The 21,943-nt window shown below is 40.3% G+C and overlaps 1 protein-coding gene across 1 annotated transcript in view; it reads left to right on the top strand.

Moving 5' to 3' along the window:
* Positions 1 to 577: 577 nt before the first annotated feature.
* The window catches only part of LOC122796202 (SUN domain-containing protein 2-like), a 509,959-nt gene continuing 488,593 nt past the window's right edge, over positions 578 to 21,943 (top strand). The window contains exon 1 of the mRNA XM_044064539.1: positions 578 to 766. The gene's annotated coding sequence lies outside the window, so the exon portion shown is untranslated. The remainder of the gene's footprint in view (positions 767 to 21,943) is intronic.

The following is a 21,943-nucleotide window of genomic DNA, read 5'->3' as shown; positions in this document are numbered from 1 at the left end:
AAACATGGCTATGCCATTGGTACATACCTAACTAATGCATATAGATTTCAGTGTAAAAGTCTTTGCTTCACAATATTCATTAATATAGTCCTGCATATGCATTATGTAGGCAATGAAATGATAGCATACCTGCTGGAATTCAATACTGCTCTGTAAAGATGACTTTGAAAATACTTTACTTTTCTGAACATGCAGCAACTATCCTCACCATCGATTTGGCTAGTTACACATTTGCCTTTTTTTTATAATGGAGTAGATTATTAATGGACTGCATCTGGCATAGGCTGTGTTTCACAGGTGCTAATTACAACATAAGCAGCTGAACTGCATGCAATCAACCAATCTGGTGGAGCTATTAAGCTAGTTAAAAAGCTACCATGTAGGCTCCATGCTGTTTTTTTTTCCTGTGGATTTCAAAAGTAGTGGAGTACAGACACAGAAAGTCTACATAGACAGAATGTTAGGAGCTGATGCTGTTTAACTCCATTTGTATGTGCAACAGGCTGCAGGCAATGCTTCTTCTGCTGCCAATAGGCCTAGCCTGAGATGGAGAAGAGTTTTCAGGCCACATTTAACTTATCACAACATACATGACGTGGACATTGTAGAGTGCTACTGGGTGGAGAGGGACACAATACAGGAACCCTGCGACCTCTGCTGGCCTGAACTCAGAGCAACAGCCTTTACCTGCCCATGAATTGGCTGTGTACTGTTTGCATCACATGCAGCTCTGAAATAACACTATGGCAACTGCTGCATTTACAAGGTAAGTCCTGAACATGTACTGTATTGTATAATAATATTATGGCTTGTCCTTGTATTTCATCACTTGGTACAGTAAACAACTACAATGGAGATTTGCATAGAAATTAATGTAATATGTGACAGCAGAGAGTTATTTGATGTGTATGTGTCTATTATCAAGTAGCAGGTCTCAGGCCTCAAAGATTCAGACACTGATACAGCCCCAAAGTACTAATGATCATTGCATGCCCTCAGTTAGCACCATACATTTGTAATAGGAAATCATGAAAGAGAGACGTTGGAAAGTAATGATACACATAGCAGTTTCTGGCTTCACCCCCCCCTCACAAGATCGAACAGGCAGGGTGCAAAACAAGGAGACTAACAAGAGCAACATGTCCTTGTTTGTGCTGTAACAGTAGCTCAGCCTGGGTTCAAAAGAGCAGTATACCATTACATGTGCCATGAGAGGAACCCACATCTACCTTCCCACAACCAAAACTGCAGCCTACGCTTGTTTGTGCCATACAACCAGCCCTTCGTTTGATGGCAACTGCATATCATAGTGCTCCCAGTTAATAGCCTCACACATTTTAAGTTAAATGATGTAGACTGGTTCATACACTGCATGTCTCTGAGTACTGGTCAGACAACTGATGAATGACCAAGAAGCACAGAAAGGTAAAACTGAGCTGTATATTTGTAAGGAATAATCATAACAGGTTGTGTGATCACTAAGTACACTACATCCAAATATATTAAATATAATAACAGGTCATGTCTTAATATCAGTGTACATTTAGTTGCACTTGGTTGTGTGAGAAATTATTTCATTTATTTGCTGCCAAGCTGTTTGTGTGACAAAGATGGATAAGTCACCCCTCATGTTTTCTGATAGCGCATTTCAGTGTGGGTTGGGATCCATATTTATGCAGTCATAACTCATGTGTACTAACATTTTCTACAGTGTATGTCATAGGCCGATTTTCCTCATTTCAACTAATTCTCCATTTTTATTCTTTTTTTGGGGGGGGGCACTGTTTGCATGATGCACCTCATAGCACAAACAGCTTTGGCTATGTGAATCTCATTTGTGTGTAGAGTGGCAGTGCAAAATCCAGAAGAATGGGCCACCCAGGTTGCAGACAGGACCCAGACAGCTGCAAACATACGCCAGTTGTAGTCAGTTAATACTATTGGTATCACACAAACACAGCAGTGCGCACTCTCATGCAACATATTTGCATGATGGTAAGTGCTGCTCAACACTTTCAAATGTTGCAAAACCAGAAAGTGTGCATTCCCAGAAAGTGCGATACCTGCATTTGGTGGGAAAACATCATTCTACATTGGTCTTGTTCTGTGGTAGGCATCGCAGGTGTCCCTGGAGAGGTTTTGAGATTCTGTGCTCAAAGATGGGGTGTCTAGGAGTCCAACATGTTTGTTGGACTCCTAGTGAATGAACGTGGGCCCAGGCTGTTGCAGAGAGACTATCATGGCATGGCTTAGAAGGCAGAGGCATGGAATAGTCTGGCCCGGGCTCTGACCTACTGGTATCCCCCGCACTGGTGAACAATGCAGAAATCACTGCAGAGGCCTCAGGACGCAGAAGAGAGATACCCTCAACCATTGGATTGAGGAATGTGGGACTAGGGGCAGCCCAGAGATGTGTAAGTATCACTCACAGAGACTACTTGTAAGAGTTAAAAGCTGGATATAGTCAGGGTTGGTATGCTTAATGATATTCTGTTCTGTTCTGTTTTTTTCCACAGTCATCACCGACTGAGAACTGAATGTGTGAACCCATACCACTAGATTGGCATGGATGCAAGATACATGTGGTATGTATGCATCCCAATAATAGGATTATGTTAGCATTAAAAGTAAAGAAGCATTTATTGGTTTATTATACAGTTGTATGAAACTGAGCATTCATTTCTCAACTGTAATAGGAAAGTATGCATGCATTAGTCTGGAGGCCAAAACAACAGTTCACTGTCACAGAGTAGTCATAGGTTGTCCCTTCAAAATCCATGCTTCCCAAATATACAATACTGTTAAGTTTCATTGATATTGCAATGTAATGTCAGAGCTCTAAAGCAGTGGCACCACCTGCCTTCTGTAAACTGTAATCAGTATAATTGGAACATGCATATGTGCAATGCATGCACACATCAAGGATTGCTTGCTGCAATCTGTAGTATATTGTGCATCTGTTAAGAGCTGGGTAGTCTTCTTAACAGGAAACAAGGTATTTATTAGGAGTTGGTAGTCTTCAAAGCAAAGGTAAAAAATAGAGTCAAATAACTGTATCAATGCTTTGTATGTCATATATGAAGTTACTAATGTTCTCCCTATTTTTCTCTCATCACAACCCTTTTCTCTCTCTTTTTTTTTTAATTTTATTTTTTGTTTTTTTCCACAGCACAGCAGGGTAGGCTTGTTCCACTGGATCTTTTGTCCCCCCACTCCACTGGCTACAGCACCACTGCCTAGCAAATCTTCTGCATGACCTGGTAGCAGTCCCTCTGCTGCCCCTGTACTACTTGGCCCCTCAGGTAGTTCTGACCCACAGGATAGCCAGTGGTTCTCTCCAGGAGCAATGGCAGAGGTAGCAGAGGTGATGAGTTTATCAGCCATGATGAACTGCCAGGGTCGGTGCATAGGATTGTGCAGCACACAACTGATGCATTCCTACACTGGATGGAGTCACTGCTCTCCATCATTGTATTAAATAACAGAAGGAGAGGCAGACATCCGACACTGCAACCATCTGTGCAGTGAGTTGACAGTGATGGCTCAATTCTCACTGTCACCCAACTTGATGTCCATGGGTTCACAATGTCCCAACCCTCATCCCAACCATAGTGTTCACCCACCTCTTGTGCCCTTCACCATCTCTGTCTCTTGCACAATAATCCTTTAAAGAAGAGAAATGGGTAACACAGGAAAGTGGTGAAATGGAGAGCAAGCAGCTGGAAGAACAAAGTGAAAGGAGTGACGGAACGCGCAGGAAGGATGTAGGAAAGAACCATAGTTATCCATTTCTTCAAGAATAAAACATGAACATATATGCAAAATATTAGATGAATTTGGATTGCCATCTCCAGAGAGAGAGAAGTGACCACAACACAATCTGTTGTACAGGGAATTGGAAAGAATCAAGTGTGTCATGAAGACACATTTGCAAACGAAGAGCTATGTATGGGATGATTTTTTTTTGTCTGTATGAAAGGTGGTCATTTTTTTTTGAGAGAGAGAGAGGAATGCTGGGGAAGGGATGTATGAATGTCTGTGTTAGGTAAGTTGGGAAGGTGAGGAAGCAATTGCAGACAGACAAGACAGACAAGACAAGAGAGAGGACAGTGAAGGACAGAAAAGGTGGGGTGAACACAATGTTTGGTGAGTGGGTGGAAAATCCAGGTCCCATGCACATCAAGGTGGTTGACAGTGAGAATCTAGTTCTCACCCAGTGGACTGTCATCACTGTCATCTCACTGCACCACTGGTTGTAGTGCCTGATGTCTGCATCTCCTACATGTACTCTGAATGAGGATGGAGACCAGTTGCTCCATCCGGTGTAGGCATGCACCCACAGTGAGGGGCACCATGCTATGCACCATCCCTGGCAGTTTCTGTTAGGTGGTAAACACACCACCTCTGCCACAGGCCTATCCTCAGGGCAGAGCTACCTGAGGGTCTGGGTAGAGTAGGGGTGGCTGAGTGGGTGCACCCAAGTTGTGCACCAGATGTGCTAGGTAGGGGTAATGTAGCTGGTGGAGTGGGGGCAGGTGGATCCCATGGGACAGGCCTACCCCACTATGCTGTGGAAAACAAAATAAAAAACTAAAAAAAAAGATAAAGAGAAAAGGGTTGTGGTGAGAGAAAAATAGGGAGAACATTAGTAACTTCATATGTGGCTTACAAAGCATTGATACAATTATTTAATTCTATTTTATTACATTTACTTTTAACACTGCACATGCCTAACACATTTCTTCATTACTTTTAAGACTACCCAGTTCATAACAGAGACAGACTATAGTACAGATTGTAGCCACCAGTCCTTGATGTGTGCATATATTACACATACGCACATCCACATCATACTGATTACAGTTTATATGTGCCACTGGCAAACAGGTATGAAGTTGCATTGAATTAATGATGAAAACCTAACAGTAGTGTATATTTAGGAAGTATGGTTTTTAAACCCACAACTAATGCCTACTCTCTAATACTGTGCTGTTCTTTTGTCCTACAGACTACTGCATGCATACTTTCCTTTTACAGTTTAGACATGTATGCTCACTGTTATTTGAGAATATGGCCCCAATGATTTGTGCTACAGACTAAGGCATGCATAGCTTCTTTTATAGTTTTGATATGCATGCTCAGTTTGATACAACTCTATTAAATAACATGTAAGTGGTCTTTAACTTTTAATGCTACTTAATTACTATACAAATTATTGTTACTATTATAAATTAATTAAAGTATGTTTTCACATTAAAAAGACTGCAACTTCAATTTTAGTGGCAGAAGGAAGGTAGTCTGGTCTGTCTATGTTGGGATACACACAGGTAGGCTTAAGTACTTGTTGCAGCTAGTTGCTTGATTTGTTTCTGACACAGTTCACTTTTGGCTAACTAAAGTGTGTTTTACATTGAGAAGACTGGGAATGCAATTCTAATGGGAGTATAAACCAAGAATTACCTGTTGCTATTTATTTGATTTGTGTCTGATACCTTAATACCTTATCATTTTTGGCTAACTGAAGTGTGGTTTTACATTAAGAAGATTGTGACTGCTATTCTTGTGGCAGTAGAAGGGTAGCCTGGTCTGTCTGAGATGGGAAATGCACAGGGATGCCTAATGTGAGAATTACTTGCTGTATCTAGTTATTTGATTGTTTCTGATACCGCTTCACTTTTAGCTAACTAAAGTGTGTTTTCACATTAAGGAGACTGGGACTGCAATTCTAGTGGGGATAGAAAGGTAGCCTTGTCTATCTTAGTTGGGAAACTCACAAGTGGGCTTAAAGGTACAATTACTTGTTGACGCTAGTTGCTTGATTTGTTTCTGATACATTTCACGTTTGGTTAACTAAAGTGTGTTTTTAGTAGAAAAGTAGCCTGGTATGTCTGACTTGGAAAACATACAGCAAGGCTTAAAGCAAGAATTACTTGTTGTATCTAGTTGGTATCCTTTCACTTATGGCAAACAAAGTGTGTTTTTACTATAACTCCAGGTTGATTAAACAGGATGATGCTCTGGAGTTCATCCACATCCAAGTGCCCATGGACAAGGTTCCTTACCATGTCCTGACCAGCTACATACAGGTTTCCCTCCATGACCCACAAAGCTCACAACTCTTACCTAGACCTACTAGAGACACTCACCATCAAACAAAATATCCTGTTCATTTGAGACTTTAACTAACCTTCTCTAGATTAGGAAACATACACTGCCTATGAATCACAGGCACATCATTTTCTGCTCTTTATCAACACAAACACTCTGACCAGATAGTGCACATCCAACCAGAGGATACAACATATTGGACCTAGTACCCCCTCCATGTCATGTCCTCATTGAGGTCAGACCACAAAGTTGTCTCCCTCAAAATAAAAATCATCCTAGAAAACCCAACTAAACCCAACTAAGCCCATACAGTTAGGAACTATTCTAAAGCAAACTATATCCTATTAAGTGACAGTTTGTCAAAGCTTATGGCTCTCTTAAACTCAATAAAACTGCTACCTATACAGAATTATTTTCAGAAACCATATACAAACATGTGAATAGCTGCAATGAGACTGCTGTACCTACCAGAAGTAAGCTGAGATCTAACACCATAAACAAACCCCATTGGTGGAATCCTTACCATAACAGGGTATATAACAAAAGAAAAAAGTTATGGACAAAATCAGAAAGAGCAACTCTCATACAGACAGACATTTTCTGATTCAACTAACCAAAAAAAGTAAGAGGCCTAACAAAGTCCAATTAGACCAATTACAATGTCAGGACAGCCTCCCAGGCTAAGGACAATCACAAGGACTTCTTCAGCTATGTCAGGAACTTTAAAGATAAGACTCACCAGTGTGCATAACTGGTGGAGAATGGCACAGCCTTCACTGACCTGGGTGACATAGCAGATCTACTGGCTGATAAATTCAGTTCTAACTTCACCCCTACCAGTATCTCCTGTGAAATCTCCTCTAGCATATCCCCCCCAAATATCAACAGGGAGCAGGTCCTGGTGGTACTCACTAAGACCAAAAACACTGCTTCAGTGTGCCCCAAATGTATTCCTGGTTGCCTCCTAAATAACCTAAAACAAGATGCAACAGGACCACTTGAGGCACTCTTCAACTGTGTCTTCTAAACAGGTTACATGGCAGGTGAATGGATGTCTGGAACGGTCATCCTTCTTCACAAGGGTGGACCATCAACCGACTTCTGGAACTAAAGACTCATCAGTCTGATTTGTCTGATATGCAAAGCCTCTGAACAAATTATGGAAATGATCAACAAGGACATTGGCAACCTACAGACACTGGACCCACCCAGTTTGTCTTTGTTAAGGGAAGGTTTTGCCAGCTCAGCCTGGTAGATGTCTTTGAGAGAGTCACCAAGCCTTTGGATGATGGGAAAATGGTACATACTGCCTACCTTGACCTGGACAATATGTTTGATACACTACCCCACTGAAGTATTGCTGGCAAACTCTCAGAACTATGCATAAATCCCTACATAATTTGCTGGATTTCTGGCTCACTCACAGATATGTCCCAAGAAGCCAGGAATGGTTAGACCACCTCCATCAGGAGACAGGTCACCAGCAGAGTACCTCAGGGCTCCATGTTTGGCATCTACTTTTCAGAAGTAAAGGCTAATGTCAAAGACCTCTAGCTCACCAAGTTCACAGATGACTGTAAATTGGGAGCTATCATTGATTCTCCTATGACAGAAACATTCTACAAGAGGATCTAACACAAACAAATGATTGGTGCCAAAGCCATGGACTAACACTCAGTGAGGAGAAATGCATTATACTGCCCTTTGAGAAATCATCAACCCAAGCTAATTGCTCCATCGATAAAACACCTCTAAGAGTTTACCCAATACTTAGGGATCTGAGAACATATGTAGACAGCAATCTGGCCTTCAATCAACAGTAGCCAAAACAGTAACAAATCATTCTATGTCACCCTACTCATAAGCAAGGGTATGGCATCCAGGTTTAGGGAAGTGATAGTGCCACTGAACAGTCCTTATCAGACCCATCATGTACTCAATGCATGTGCCCCTCAGTGAGTACAATGTTCCCTTTGCTGTGTACCTAGCCAGGCACATGCTGCAGTTGGAATGCCCTCAAAGGTTCCTCACTGGTAGAATCCAGGTTGTTGAGAGGTGATATATGCCTAGCACATAAGGCATCCTCATCTCTAGCTCTGATGGATCTCTTGCAGATCCGCAAAATGAAGAGCACCAGAAATACTAGATCCAAGGACCTGAACTTTACCTGTGACAAAAATAGAACATGCTGGACAGATTGATATATGTCTCAAAGGATCCCACACTAAGGAATTAAGCTCCCCATCTACAAGAAGCGGAGTTCATCCCTGACCCTTTTCAAAAGATATCTTGATCATTGTATGGGAAATCACAAATTCACCTCTGGTCTGGCCTCCATGTCTCTGATGGACAGAGTTCAACAGTAAGTAAATTAATCCCCAACTAGCATACCCTGTCACATAACCCCTAGCTTCCTGGTTATTAACATACTCCACAATACAGGTGTCAAAGGAGCTAAAAAACAAAACTGAGTGGGGTTGCATGTCTAGGCTTGTGAAGACCTTAGTGGTCATTAGTCTAGTATGAACCTATGAACCTGTAATTCTGTGATACTCTCTGGCTTAAGTCTGAGACTGATTTGAGAAGCTCAGGAAGATTTCCAGATGAAAGTCCACTTTGTACTTGGTTGGGAATGCCTTTTTCCAGGCCAGAATCTAGAAGGCATCTTAGAAACACAGTCATGTAACAAGGAATTGAGGAGGATTTTTGTCTGTTGAGCTGAAAGCCTGGGGTGAGAAGGAGAAAACCTTTAAACTCTGTGGCAGCAGGGATGTGATGACAAGCATCTTTTAAGTCTAGAGTTACCTGAAACCTAGAAGAGGAATGAGAGGTAAAAGACTCCATAAGGTTAACATCTTGAAATATGATACCTTCACAAACAAGTTGAGAAAGGATCGGTCGAGTATTGGTCTCCAAGCAGAATCCTTGTTAGGCAATAGAAACATTCTGAAATACAATCTTTTTCTCCTTTGGTTTAGACGCATTGGTTCTGTGACACACAAGGAAAGCATACAATAAATAACCTGAGGAAAAAAATTCTGTCTGCTTCAGAGGATAAGTGAGGATTCCCCCCCAAAAAAGCATGTATATCCAGGGCCATTTCTAACCCTCTTAAACTACTCTCAGAATCTGTTGCCAAAGGAAATGCCTGAGAACCAGTTTCTGGGCAGATTTGAAGTGGAACTTTGACGGGGGGGGGGGGGTGATGGCATATAAATTCTGAGGCAAAGGCCTGTCCCTTTTTCCTAATAGGATCCTTGCTTTTTGTTTGATTTCTCCTCCAATTTCATTTTAGATCCTTGTTTGCTGGAAACTTGCTGGGATTGCTTGTTTCACTTTTTGGAAATAAAAACAGTGTTTTTGGAAGAATTAGAAAAAGGGGGCTGAATAATCTTAGTGACTCCTTGGATGAATTTGCTTTTTTCATGAAACTGTTTGAGTACCTAAGTAGCAGAAGGACCAAACAAAACCTCTTTATCCAAAGGAGAATTCAGAATCTCAGATTATATTTCTTTAGAAAATTTCTGATTACGTACCAGGGGAAATGTCTCATCATGACAGCAGTAGCTGTAATCCTGTACACAGAGTCAACACAATCATATTCACGCTTTAAAGAATGTTTAGACACCTGCGACAGAGCAGCAATAACAGGATTCAGAAAGGGGCTACCTTCTGAGGGTAACGTGGCAGAAAAGTTCATCAAACTGTCCACACAAGTTAGCAAGTAGTTCATATATGAGCATGGTATTCCAGGATTCTGAAGGCTAGAAATGAAGAAGAGAAAAATCTCTTTCCAAACCTGTCAAAGGCTTTACCATCCTTGTCTGAAGGTGAAGGGTTAGCATTGACCAGAACCTTCTTAGCAGCTAGAGAAGAAATAGAAATCACTGCTAGATCAGACTGGAGGTAAAAAAACAAATACTTGTTAGACTCGGGAACTTTATATTCTATCTGCCTTTTTTGGATCTGAAGATTGACTCTGAGGATTATTGCAGGCAGAGACAAAAACATCTTCCAAGACTAGGAGAATAGGAGTAATAGATGTAGTATGTGGCATATCCACTTGTAACATATCACAGTATCTCCTTAAGGAGGGGTAACATACATTTGTTCCCACAAAACTGCATTATTCATCATGGACATAGTCTCAGACAAAGAAAACTCCTTTATAGGAGAAACACTCTCCTCAAACTCAGGGTCAGATGCTTGTGAGGAAAATAAAAATGTAACCCAGTCCCTGTCATCACCTGACAGAACATCCTTAGGATTTGTAGAGTTAAGACTCATGTGTAATTTATACTGCTGTTATACAGGATTCATAACCTGCAATAAACTCTTAGCTAAAGTAGGTAATGCATGATTATTAACAGGCATATTGTTTTGAGATGAAATATGTCTAATCTTGTGTTTCTTTTTCTAGGGACATCCCTAGAAGGAGACTCACTGAAGGATGCCACTTCATTCTGGGAAGCAGGTCTCTTACCTCAACCATCTTGGGAAGAACCATCTGGAGAAACTCCCATACCCAAAATAGAGAGCACTCCCATGACCAGTATGGACACTGGAAGAGGTGACCATGTAGAGGATGTAATTAACCCCTGGTCCATGGTGGAAGAAGAGACTACACCAGGGAGACACAGATAAACCATTAAGTGGTCTTAGGAACAAATTGTATCCACTGCAGAGTGAACTATCAACTAGCGATAGAGGCAAGAGTTCTGTAATTTTTTTTTTTTTTTTTTTAGGAGCAGTAGGAGGAGGAACCTCAGGGCCAGTAAGGGTAACCATGCTCCTGCTGATGGTAAAAAGCTTGCTGCAATGAGTAAGCTAGAGGGTAAGTTAACATTTTAGTGCTCAAAAGCAGTAAATACACTTATACTACATTAGACAGTCCACCCATATATCACAAAAGTAAATGCACAAGCAATATACTTTAGTCCCACACGATTTAGAAGCCACATTTCATAGAAAGTGTCACTGAATTAAGCAAAGGGAAAGTAAATTGTTACAAAGCATACACAAGCATCAAAATACACCTACAATCCCTTTAAATACATAAGCCATTCATTTCACCAATAAAAACTGCAAAAGCAGCAATTTTTTCTCACAAAAAGTGATCCAGACCTAGTTAATTAGCCCCAGCTACTAAAATAACTTGTCTGACAAAATATTTCTACTTAAATGTCAACATAAAAACTTACCCATATTTTCAAAGTGATCCAATCCCAGTTCCTGGCAGAACATAAAAAAATGGAATTTCTATGTGGCAGGGTTCCACAATGGGGATTTATCTGCTGGAAATAGAAGCCAAAAATGGAAGATCGGAACTGACCAGTGATCCTGTAAATCCCAGAGATACTCTCTCTCAAGGGCAATAAGAAAGTATGGAAGACATTGGTATCCGACCTACTGTTTTTTTCCTTTTGGATCTCAGGACCCAACAGCTTTGGTGCATGTGTGGAGGAAAGTCAGAGACATTTGAAGACTGGCTGGCCTTTATATCCTGGGTCAGATATACTCCAACGGGGGTATAGGCTACAGCAGCAGTGAGAGAAATGAACTTCACTGGATGTAGTCTGTTCTGTCTTGACCTGTGTGACCTGAGCCCTTATGACTGCAGTTTTAGAGTTTCCCACTAGACCTGTTTTCTCTGAGTTTAAACTCTTTACTTAACAATTCCTACATTATGTGCTACTGTTGCAGCAATGCCTCAGGATCAGCCCTTGTTTGGTCTTACCAAAGTGCAAAATCGTGAGGTTATGATTTCCTTCTTAAAGGTTAAGCCACCCAAAATATCTATCTGTGTTTAGCTGACACAGTTAAACTGCACACTGCCCTTCATTCACAACTTGTGTTTAATTATGAATTATAAATGTAATAAATTATAGCACTGTAAACAAAAGCATGTGTCTCTGATTTTACATATTTTATAAAGGAAATGGTTACAACTCTGTAGTAATGAGACAAAACCAGGGTCATTAAAAGTAAAAATAAAGGGCAAAAAATTAAAGGGGGTGTTTCCAGAAACCTATATGGAATGCACTTATCTTGATAGATATGGGGATTAACTAAAGAATTATCTTTTATTCCTAATGCATATGCAAATTATGTTGTGATTTTTATATGAAGAACGTTGTAGAAAAGTGAATTTAAATGCTACTTCTTTTCTGAACAAACAAAATAATGTCAGAGTTCATTGATAATGCAAAAATAGTTAGCATCTAAATTTATTTCACTGTTATATCTAATGGTTCAAGCCTTGGAATCAGTGCTAAAAAGTGATTTAGAGAAGACATGTTTGAAGTAATAACATCTATAATATGCATGTCTTAATGAGAGAATGAAGCAGAAGAGAAATTGTGGTGAGTGTAGAGCAACTACTTTGCACTCTGAGTAGCACTGCCCCAGTGGTCATTAACCTAGTATACACCTGTGAACCTATGACCCTATTCAAGTATAACAAACATAATTAAGGTAGAACTATTCTGGTATAAGACAAGATATAAAGATCATGCAATGATAAAAAAAATTCATATAAAATGCAAAATGTCAGATTTGACAAAAGTAACAGAATAACATACAAAACATACCCAACAATACCCGACACTCTAGTCATAGGTGACTCTATAGTCAGGCACACTGATGTTCCACTCACCAGGCTAAACAAGGAGAAAGTTACTGTCAGCTGCCTGTCGGGTGCCAGGACCCGCCGCATAATGCACTCACTCAGGTCACTCCACAACAAGTACAAATATGACTGTCATTGTCCATGTTGGTGTGAATGACCTGAGACGTACCTCCCTGGGCTACATGAAAAGAGACATGGAGGAACTCTCCGATCTTGTAGTCCAGGCAGGTATGGCCCTAGCCCTGAGTAGCATTCTGCCATCACCCAGAATGATACTACAGTACAAGGACAAAATGATTGACTTCAACAATTGGCTAAGCTTCTGGTGTCATTCTGAGGGGATCCAGTATCTGTCTGCCTGGGATGACATGATCGACAGACCACGATGCTTTGCCAGAGATGGCCTGCACCTGTTGCCCTTGGGATTCTGAATACTGCCTAAGGCTCTTGCCACCCCTATAGTGCCTTTTTTAGGCAAGGTTCAAATGACAAATTCACCACCGTAACAGGTACAAGCAAGCAAAATCTGAGGGTAATGCTACTCAATGCTAGAAGTCTAAACCTCAAAATGCATTCACGTGAGGTACTCCTTAAAATGGAGAACATCAACATCTGTGCAGTGACAGAGACCTGGTTCAAGGCTCCAGAGAACAACCCTGCATTGCCAGGCTATAATTCATACCACAACTTCTGGCCACCTAACCTGGACCGATACACTAAGAGTGGAGGTGTGTCCATATTCATTAAGGATATCCACACCTCCAGGCTAGTTGCTCAGCATAATACATCCAAGAATATCCAAGTGCAACTAACTCTGGGCAAGATCGCAATCCAAATTGTAACTTGGTACAGATCCCCCACCATGCCCCAGGATTCCCACTCCTCATTTCTTGATACACTGGAAAATATTAGGGTACAGGCCAAAACCCTAATAATGGGCAATTTCAACTACCCCACCATTAACTGGGAAAACTGCCCATGTACCAACTCTTTTGCTCAACGTTTTCTGGAATTCATAAATTCCAACGCTTTGGATCAACTTATGTACACCCCCACCAGGAGCAGCAATATCTTAGACCTGGTCATTACCAACATGGGCGACCGGTGTTCCACACCAGAGGTCAATTCCTCATTGGTCAGATCCGACCACAAGCTAATCAGCCTAGACATCCACATCCCGCCCCGACCCCACATTAGGGAAGCCACCGTAAAAAATTTCTCCAAAGCCAACTTCACTCTTCTTAAGACAGAAGTGGCAAAGTTCACAACATCCATGCAGATGGGCAATAGAAGTACGACTGCTGAATCCTACACAAATGCACTTTATAAGCATTTACACAAGTGCATGGATCATGCTATCCCTAACACAACCAAGATGCTATCCTCCAAATAAAGGAAGCCAGTCTGGTGGTCCCTTTCTATAAACAAACTCTACAACAGAAGAAAGAAACTGTTGCAAAAAAGAGTAAAATCCCATGATTGGAAGAACTCCCTGGTCAGCCTCAGTAAGAAGCTGAGATTCCGCATGAAATCCTACAAAGCTAGTTATGAAAACAAAATCACCACTGATTCTAAAGACAACCACAAAGCATTCTATAGCTATGTCAAGAATCTCAATGGCAACACTCAGATCTGCTCTGAGTTACAGCACAATGGCACTAAATATACAGAACCAGCTGATATTGCCAACATCCTGGCAGATAGGTTCAGTGCTAACTTTACCCCCCCACCCCCTGAAGGGCTCATCTCTATACCAGAAGAATGCAAAGTTCCTGTAATGACGGCTGCACAGGTAAAAACCACACTCTCCAAAGCCAAGAACATAGCATCCATGGGACGTGACAACATCCCAGGCTGCGTTCTACATGAACTACAGAATGAACTGGCACCCCACCTAAGCACCATGTTCAGTCATAGCCTCATCTCAGGCTTTGTGCCCACTGAATGGCACACAGTGACAGTTATCCCACTCCACAAAGGGGGAAGCACCATGGACCCTGGGAACTACTGCCCCATTAGCCTAATATGCCTGGAACTTATAAACAAAGACATTGGTAATCTCCAAACTCTGGACACCACTCAGTTCGGGTTTGTAAAAGGCAGATCATGTCTACTAAACCTGATTGACTTCTTTGAAGCAGTCACCAAAGCCGTAGATGAGGGTAAGGTGGTTCACACAGCCTATCTAGATCTCGTCAAGGCTTTTGACACCATCCCCCACTCTGGAATTGTAGATAAACTCACTACACTAGGTATAAATCACTATGTCACAAAATGAGTTGCCAAATGCCTCACTGACAGAACCCACACTGTGAAAGTAGCAGACTCCAAATCCGACTTCATACCCGTGACAAGTGGAGTACCACAGGGATCAGTCCTGGGTCCTCTACTCTTTTGGTATTTACATTTCTGAAGTACAGGTTAACACAGAAGATCTTTGGCTAATGAAGTGTACAGGTGACTGCAAACTAGGAGCCATAATTGAAACTCCTAACAATGTGGACATCCTACAAAAGGGCCTCATTGAGACAGATGCCTGGTGTCAAAACCATGGCCTCAAGCTCAATGCCAAAAAGTTAATTGTCATCCCCTTTGGTAAAAACTCTGTACCCATGAGCTACCACATAGGTGGTAGTCTACTTAACACTGAAAGTGTGATAAGAGACCCTGGGACACAGGTGGACTGTAGTCTCTCCTTTGATAATCACATCACCATAGTAGTCAGGAAATCCTTCTACATGGCACACCTCATAACAAAAGGTTTCTCATCCAGGAAAAAAGAGGTAATTGTTCCCCTCTACTCGTCACTCATTAGACCCATTACAGAGTACAATGCCCCTTTTGGTATGTACCTCACAAAACATCTACAACAACTGGAAAGGCCAGAGAAATACCTCAAACAGATGCCCTACGCAGACTGTCTCAAAAAACTCCAGCTTTACTCCATTGCATATTGCCTACTCCGAGAAAATCTCTGCCTAACATACAAAGCTATGTCAAACCCAGAGCTGTTGGACATGCTCCACATAAAGAAATCCCAATCCCTCCGAGCTACATGCTCTAAGGGCCTAAACCTTGTCACCACAATAAACAGAACATGCTGGAGGGATAGATTCCTGTTCCAGAGACTTCCCATACTCTAGAAAAAACTACCTATCTATGTCAAAGCCCCTCATTAGCACTCTTCAAGAAAAATCTTGATGACTGGATGAGAAATAGTAAATTCACCCCGGGGATCAACTCTGTGTCTCTGCTCGACAGGGGCACAGGAAAATAATTTTCTTGGGTGGCGAAAGCAGGGTACCTTCTTGGCTAGGCTTGTATAGGCCCTAGGGCTGATAGCCTAGTACCTACCTATGAACCTATGAACAGATGCATTTTGCAGGAAGCTTTAGAAGAAAGCATGATAGCTTTAGAACTGTGAGGATTTCCAGAAGTGAAAAATTCAGTATTCCCATCTGTCTACTTAAACCTCATACAGCCTTAGTTAATTACCTTGAAAGATTCATGATTTTGGGTATAGGCAGCCTGAGTCAACCACTGTTAAGATTTTAGATTAATAATTCAGACTCTTCTTAGAGTAATTCATGGGTACACCATACCCCAAAAGTCGTATCAGTTCTGAATGATATTTAAAGGAAACAAGAATGGTCACTAATTTTGGCCAATAAGTCAGTTACGTCCAGTAATATATCTAGTAACCATCACACTGTGCTTAGTGTCATGACACATGGGCTTGATGAGCTGTAGGCATATGGAGATGCTCAGAACTGTTTTTCTAGCTACCCAGAAATGTATTCTAATAAAAATATATTTTCCCACGTAACATGTTTTATCAATAAATATGTAATACAGTAATAGATGCAACAATTCATGTATATATATATATATATATATATATATATATATATATATATATATATACATATATATAGAGAGAGAGAGAGTATAGAGAGAGCCAGAGAGAGAAATATTTATATCTCTATATGTGTGTGTGTGTGTGTGTGTGTGTGTGTGTGTGTGTGTGTGTGTACACACACACACACACATATATATATATATATATATATATATATATATATATATATATATATATATATATATATATATATATATATATATATATATATATATATATATATGTGTGTGTGTGTGTGTCTATAGAGAGAGGGAGGGAGAGAGAGCTGCAGCACACACGCACACACACACACACACACACACACACACACACACACACGCACATATGTGTATACACACACACATATATGGTAGACATACAGAAAGGGGATATTTCAGAAATGAAATCATTTTTACAGCATATAAATGGAAATGTACAAATGTAGCACTTAGAAATTGTAATATCTGTTACATTTGTTGTAATTGACAGCAAATTAAACACTACTTTCTCAGGAAAGGAGATTGATATAAATAGGTTAGTGCTATCAGGTTTCAGTAAAATATAGTATATATGCATAATAAACAAAAATACCAGCTTGAATCTTGTTTTCTTATTTTTAATAAGAACGCAAAGTGATCGTTGACATGGACCTTACATAAGAAGTTGTAACAATGGTCTATTTTAGTAATTTGTATGCCGATATCAAGAGTAATTGTTCCTGTACAACTGGATTCCTCTTTTTATTGCTTTGTTATTCAAAGCATGCAGTCCATTTTCTCAGTATGAGGTTATATTTTCTGAATATTTTGAAGTAATGACATCTAATGGTTAGTATTGGTAATGACGCTTATGACAGCACAAGAGAAAAAAGTTCATGCTGAACTGAATGTCTAGAAATAAACAGCAAGAGGTTCTCCTGTTCGATTCTCGGGCGGAGCGCCTTCTGTGTGGAGTCTGCATGTTCTTCTCACGGTCGAGTAAAGACATGCAGGTAGGTGCGAGCGGTAATGGGCGTGCCTTCGTTGAAGGTTGGGCATCGGGCTGGCAACTCGGCACTATAAAAATCCACTGCCAATCATGAGCGGACCAGAGTTCCGCTGTGGTGACCCCTAACCGGGAAAAGTCGAAAGCCATATATTAATGTATTTTAAATATGTAATATTTGTCATATAACTAAACAAATAAAAATACTTAAACTGAGACTAATTGCTTAATTATGATGTCATTTGACTGATAAATGAAAAAAATAACTGTAAGTCTATTAATAAAGTCTTCCGAAGAAGCTGCACATGAAAGCAGTTAGGAATAAAAATTGCCTGTTTTATGGCTTCAGATACATGAAAAACATACTACATTTATTTGTTTTCCTAGGCATTTTCTTTAAACTGTTTGTGATTTTGCACTTTTTTCACAATTATTTTGGTTTTGAGAGTTTGCTTTTATAAAAGAAGACCATATATTCCATATATTAATACAATAAAGAAAAAATTAGATAGATTGACAAGAATGATCTGTTTCAAATATGCACATAAAACCATCATATAAAATGCACAGTTTTATTGACATTGTTATGTTTTAAAATATCTAGCACACAATGCAAGGCTATCTGTATACTTGTGAGTACATCCCTGTAACACAGCCTGCTGTTTTATGAAAAGTTTGTCTCAGTACATAGACTTCAGCTCTGAATTATTAGCAGGTCGTTGTATATTTAATAAGTGCACATAAACATCTAGTACATTTTAATAAAACAGTAGTCCGTTATTATTTTCTGGAGAGAAAACATTTTAAGATTTTGAATATTTAAATACAAAAATGAAAATGATTATATTAAACTTATTTCCACTCCAAAGCTGTTTGTGCTGTATAGTACCACATTTTGAAGTGTGTTAGTCAAGTAAATGTGACAGAAATGCTTCAAAAACACAGGACACTGATCTTTAAGCAGACAGCATAACACTCCCTTTTATGGAGATCACATATGTTCTGTATCAATTTACATTCTGTCATTCAGTAACAGTTTATAACGCTACATCGAAAGTGCATATTTTATTTTACAGAAAATGTATACTTTATTCTGGCCTTATAGTCCTTGGTGATTAGTTTGCCCAATAGTCCAGAGCTGTCTGTGCTAATGAAGCTATCTCCTTACTTCCTTTATTTGGCTTGGAATATAAACAGTTTGTCTGGTTATACAGCAGCTATTCCTGAACAAACCTCTTCGTCTTCCAGTTGTTTTAGAAACTTAGACTTTTAGAAGAGTCTTAGCCTCTACCGCTGAATAAAGTTATTTTGAATCTGCTAACGTCAGGCCCAGAAGCAGATGACACGAGTTAGTGTACTGTGACAGTGGAAGTGGTAGTTCCAAATCCTCCATGTATGTATCTCTAACCTCAGCTTATTCCCTTGCTTTACTGTGTCCCTCACAGTGAAGGCTTCTGTAAAGAGATCTTATTCACGAATACATATGCTTTTTCTAGAATTAAAGAAACCAGTTCTGAGCCATTCTTCAGTTAGAGCTGCAGGAATGTAGAATGAATCTGATAGTCATTTATTCAGTTCAACTAAACCCCGTGGCAAATTCCTTTCTGTGATAGCATCAAGGACAGAATGTGCTTGGGGTGATTGTAAGTGGCATATAATCAATGGTCATCCCTCTATCTGCCATTCAGGCCTTTCTCACAGTTTATGCATTTGAATATCAATTAGGGTCATATGAAAGCTGTTTGCCTGTGGCATTTCCAATACACAACTGTATCTTGCAAGACTCTTCATAACAGTTTAAATGAATATCGGGTTACAAGTTTTTGCATTTGTGTCATGTCACCCCCAGAGTTAATCTGATCAGGATATTCCTGCCCTTAGGCAGGCCACTTAGACTAAGAAATGAATGTCTTAACTTCCAAGCCTTAGAGTTTTTCCACAGTTTCGTCAAGCCTCCTTAACATGAGGCTGCTCGTCTGCATTTTGTACTGTTGGTGTTCGACATCCACTTTCATTCTTATAAACTTGTGCAGTGAAAGATACATTCACAGATTCTTCTTTCTTATTGTGCTCTATTTTGACTGGTCATACTCCAGAAACACTGACAACATATTTGTTATTCTGTTTCCAACATACTTAATTTTCAGTCCAGTTAAATGGTAACTTCTGTCTATTCCAGAATGCCAATGGCCTGCTACCGTCATGATAAAGTCCTCTGCATTGATCAGACACATAACCTTGCAAAGACTTCTTATGGATCAGACCTTCCTAGTACTTGATATTCTGTGTTAGGACTATTTTTGAAGAAAACAGGACTTTTCCCTTAGGAGATGAGCATAATGCCACCACCCTTCTACTCCTTAGGTCAGAGGAGGAATCAAATACACCCCCACCACCACTCCTCACCCCCCCAAAGCAATAAGTACCAATTCTTGATTCCAATTAAACACCTAGAGGCTGATATTTCATATCAACTGAGCGTAGTCCATTTCAGATCTAGACATTTGAATGTTGTTTTTTGTCCAAGTGTAACACTGGCATTGGGTCTGTCAAAAATATTATTTTAGTAGAAAAACACAACCCACAAACACTACCAGAAAAAAAAAAACTAATATGAGTGCCTGGGTTATGAGCATTTCACTGTAGTTCTTGTTGTTCTTCTTTCAGCTTTTCCCAGTTAGGGATCACCACAGCAGAACTCCGGTCCGCTAATGAATGGCAGTAGATTTTTACGGTGCCGAGGTGCCAGACCAATGCCCAACCTTCAACAAAGGGATGCCCATTTCACACATGTCTTTCGAACGCCACTTGACCACGGGGAGGACATGCAGATTCCACACAGAAGGCACTCCAGACAAGAATCGAACAGGAGAACCTCTTGCTGTGAGGCGACAACACTACTGCTGCACCACCGTGGCTATAAGCATTTCGTTGTAGTGACTTCCTCAAATCCCCTGACATCTTGGCAGGTAATTGTACTCTATGTTTCTGGTATTCAGACAGTGGTTACTATAAAAACTGAAAAACAAAAGTCTCACATTACTTTAGAAATGTCTGAGTTCATAAACTGACTCAAGAGATTATCAGTGGTGCAACAGGTAGCACACTTGCCATTTTTGAAGCAGGCTGTGTTCTACTCCCACACCAGGAAGACGGATTGTTGACATTACAGTACAGCATAATAGGGTGCTGTGCGCCTGAATGTGTCAACCTTTGGTTGAGCTGTTAAACTAAGGCCCCATCTGTTTGAGCTGATGGTAGCTCAGATGGAGGTAAAAGATCAAAAAAGCAAGGGAAGTTCCCCAATGCCCTGGCCAAATTTCATGTAGTAATATAAATACCACCTCGGGTCTCTACTGAAAAGAGGCTACTAGCACAGTGGGACTAAACTGGTCAACAAAGGATAAATTACTTAATTAATTAAAAATTACAGAAGAGCAGTGGAACATTAATTAAAAAGAAAGAGAACAGAGGCGAACTATACCAAAGTCCTGGGTTTTGTACAACAGGAACAAGTCACACTAATATATACACACTATATGCAAGTTACATACACTAACTAAATTGCATGACCCATACTGGAGAAGGAAACAATAAGAGCATGGCCACTCTTCATCTATTTTCTAGGTAGAAGTGGATCTAAAGGCACCAAAAATGTTGGCTTGGTGACAGTCAAGCAGAACACTTTCAAGTAAAAGTGTATAAGCAAGGCCCCATACCTGCCCAATAGACTGGTGGATTTGCAAACTTTTAAAACCTTAAGACCACAGTATAGTGAACACCTTTTTATACCCTACTGCTCCAGTAAAAGTAACCATAAGGTGTCCCTACAGCTCCATGCAGTATATCTCTACTATGATCATAAAAACCAAGGCCTACCACAGTCACATATGCACTTGGTTTTATCTCTATCCCAAACAGTCAAATGACTGGTGTGTCTTCTCCCTTTGCAGTCCTAACAGAAAAAAATATCTACATATATAACAAATATCATAGGGGCCATACTTGCTCTCTCAACCAGTGCATGCAGAGTAGAAAACTGTGGCATACTTAAACACACTGAGTATAGCTTACTACACAAATTCATACAGATGAAAAGTTTGCCTTGCATTTGCAGTAAGAATAAGGAAAATAAAGAATGTGTAAAGAAAGTATTATAGCCTCAGCTGTGTGGTGTACAGAAATTAAGCTTTGCCTATGACCCAGATAATGGGGAGTTTACCTTGGTGATCCCTGATGCTGGAAGGATCAGAGTTGTGGAACAAGTCGCTGGCACCATCTCATCTGTCTGGTGGGGTGAGGCAGTAGGACTGTACCACTCACCC

This window comes from Protopterus annectens, chromosome 1.part0, assembly GCF_019279795.1.
Source record: "Protopterus annectens isolate FY-2018-M chromosome 1.part0, PAN1.0, whole genome shotgun sequence".
Lineage (NCBI taxonomy): Eukaryota > Metazoa > Chordata > Ceratodontiformes > Protopteridae > Protopterus > Protopterus annectens.
Note: the sequence above shows the minus strand (reverse complement) of the source record. Positions and strands in the feature narration are given on the sequence as shown.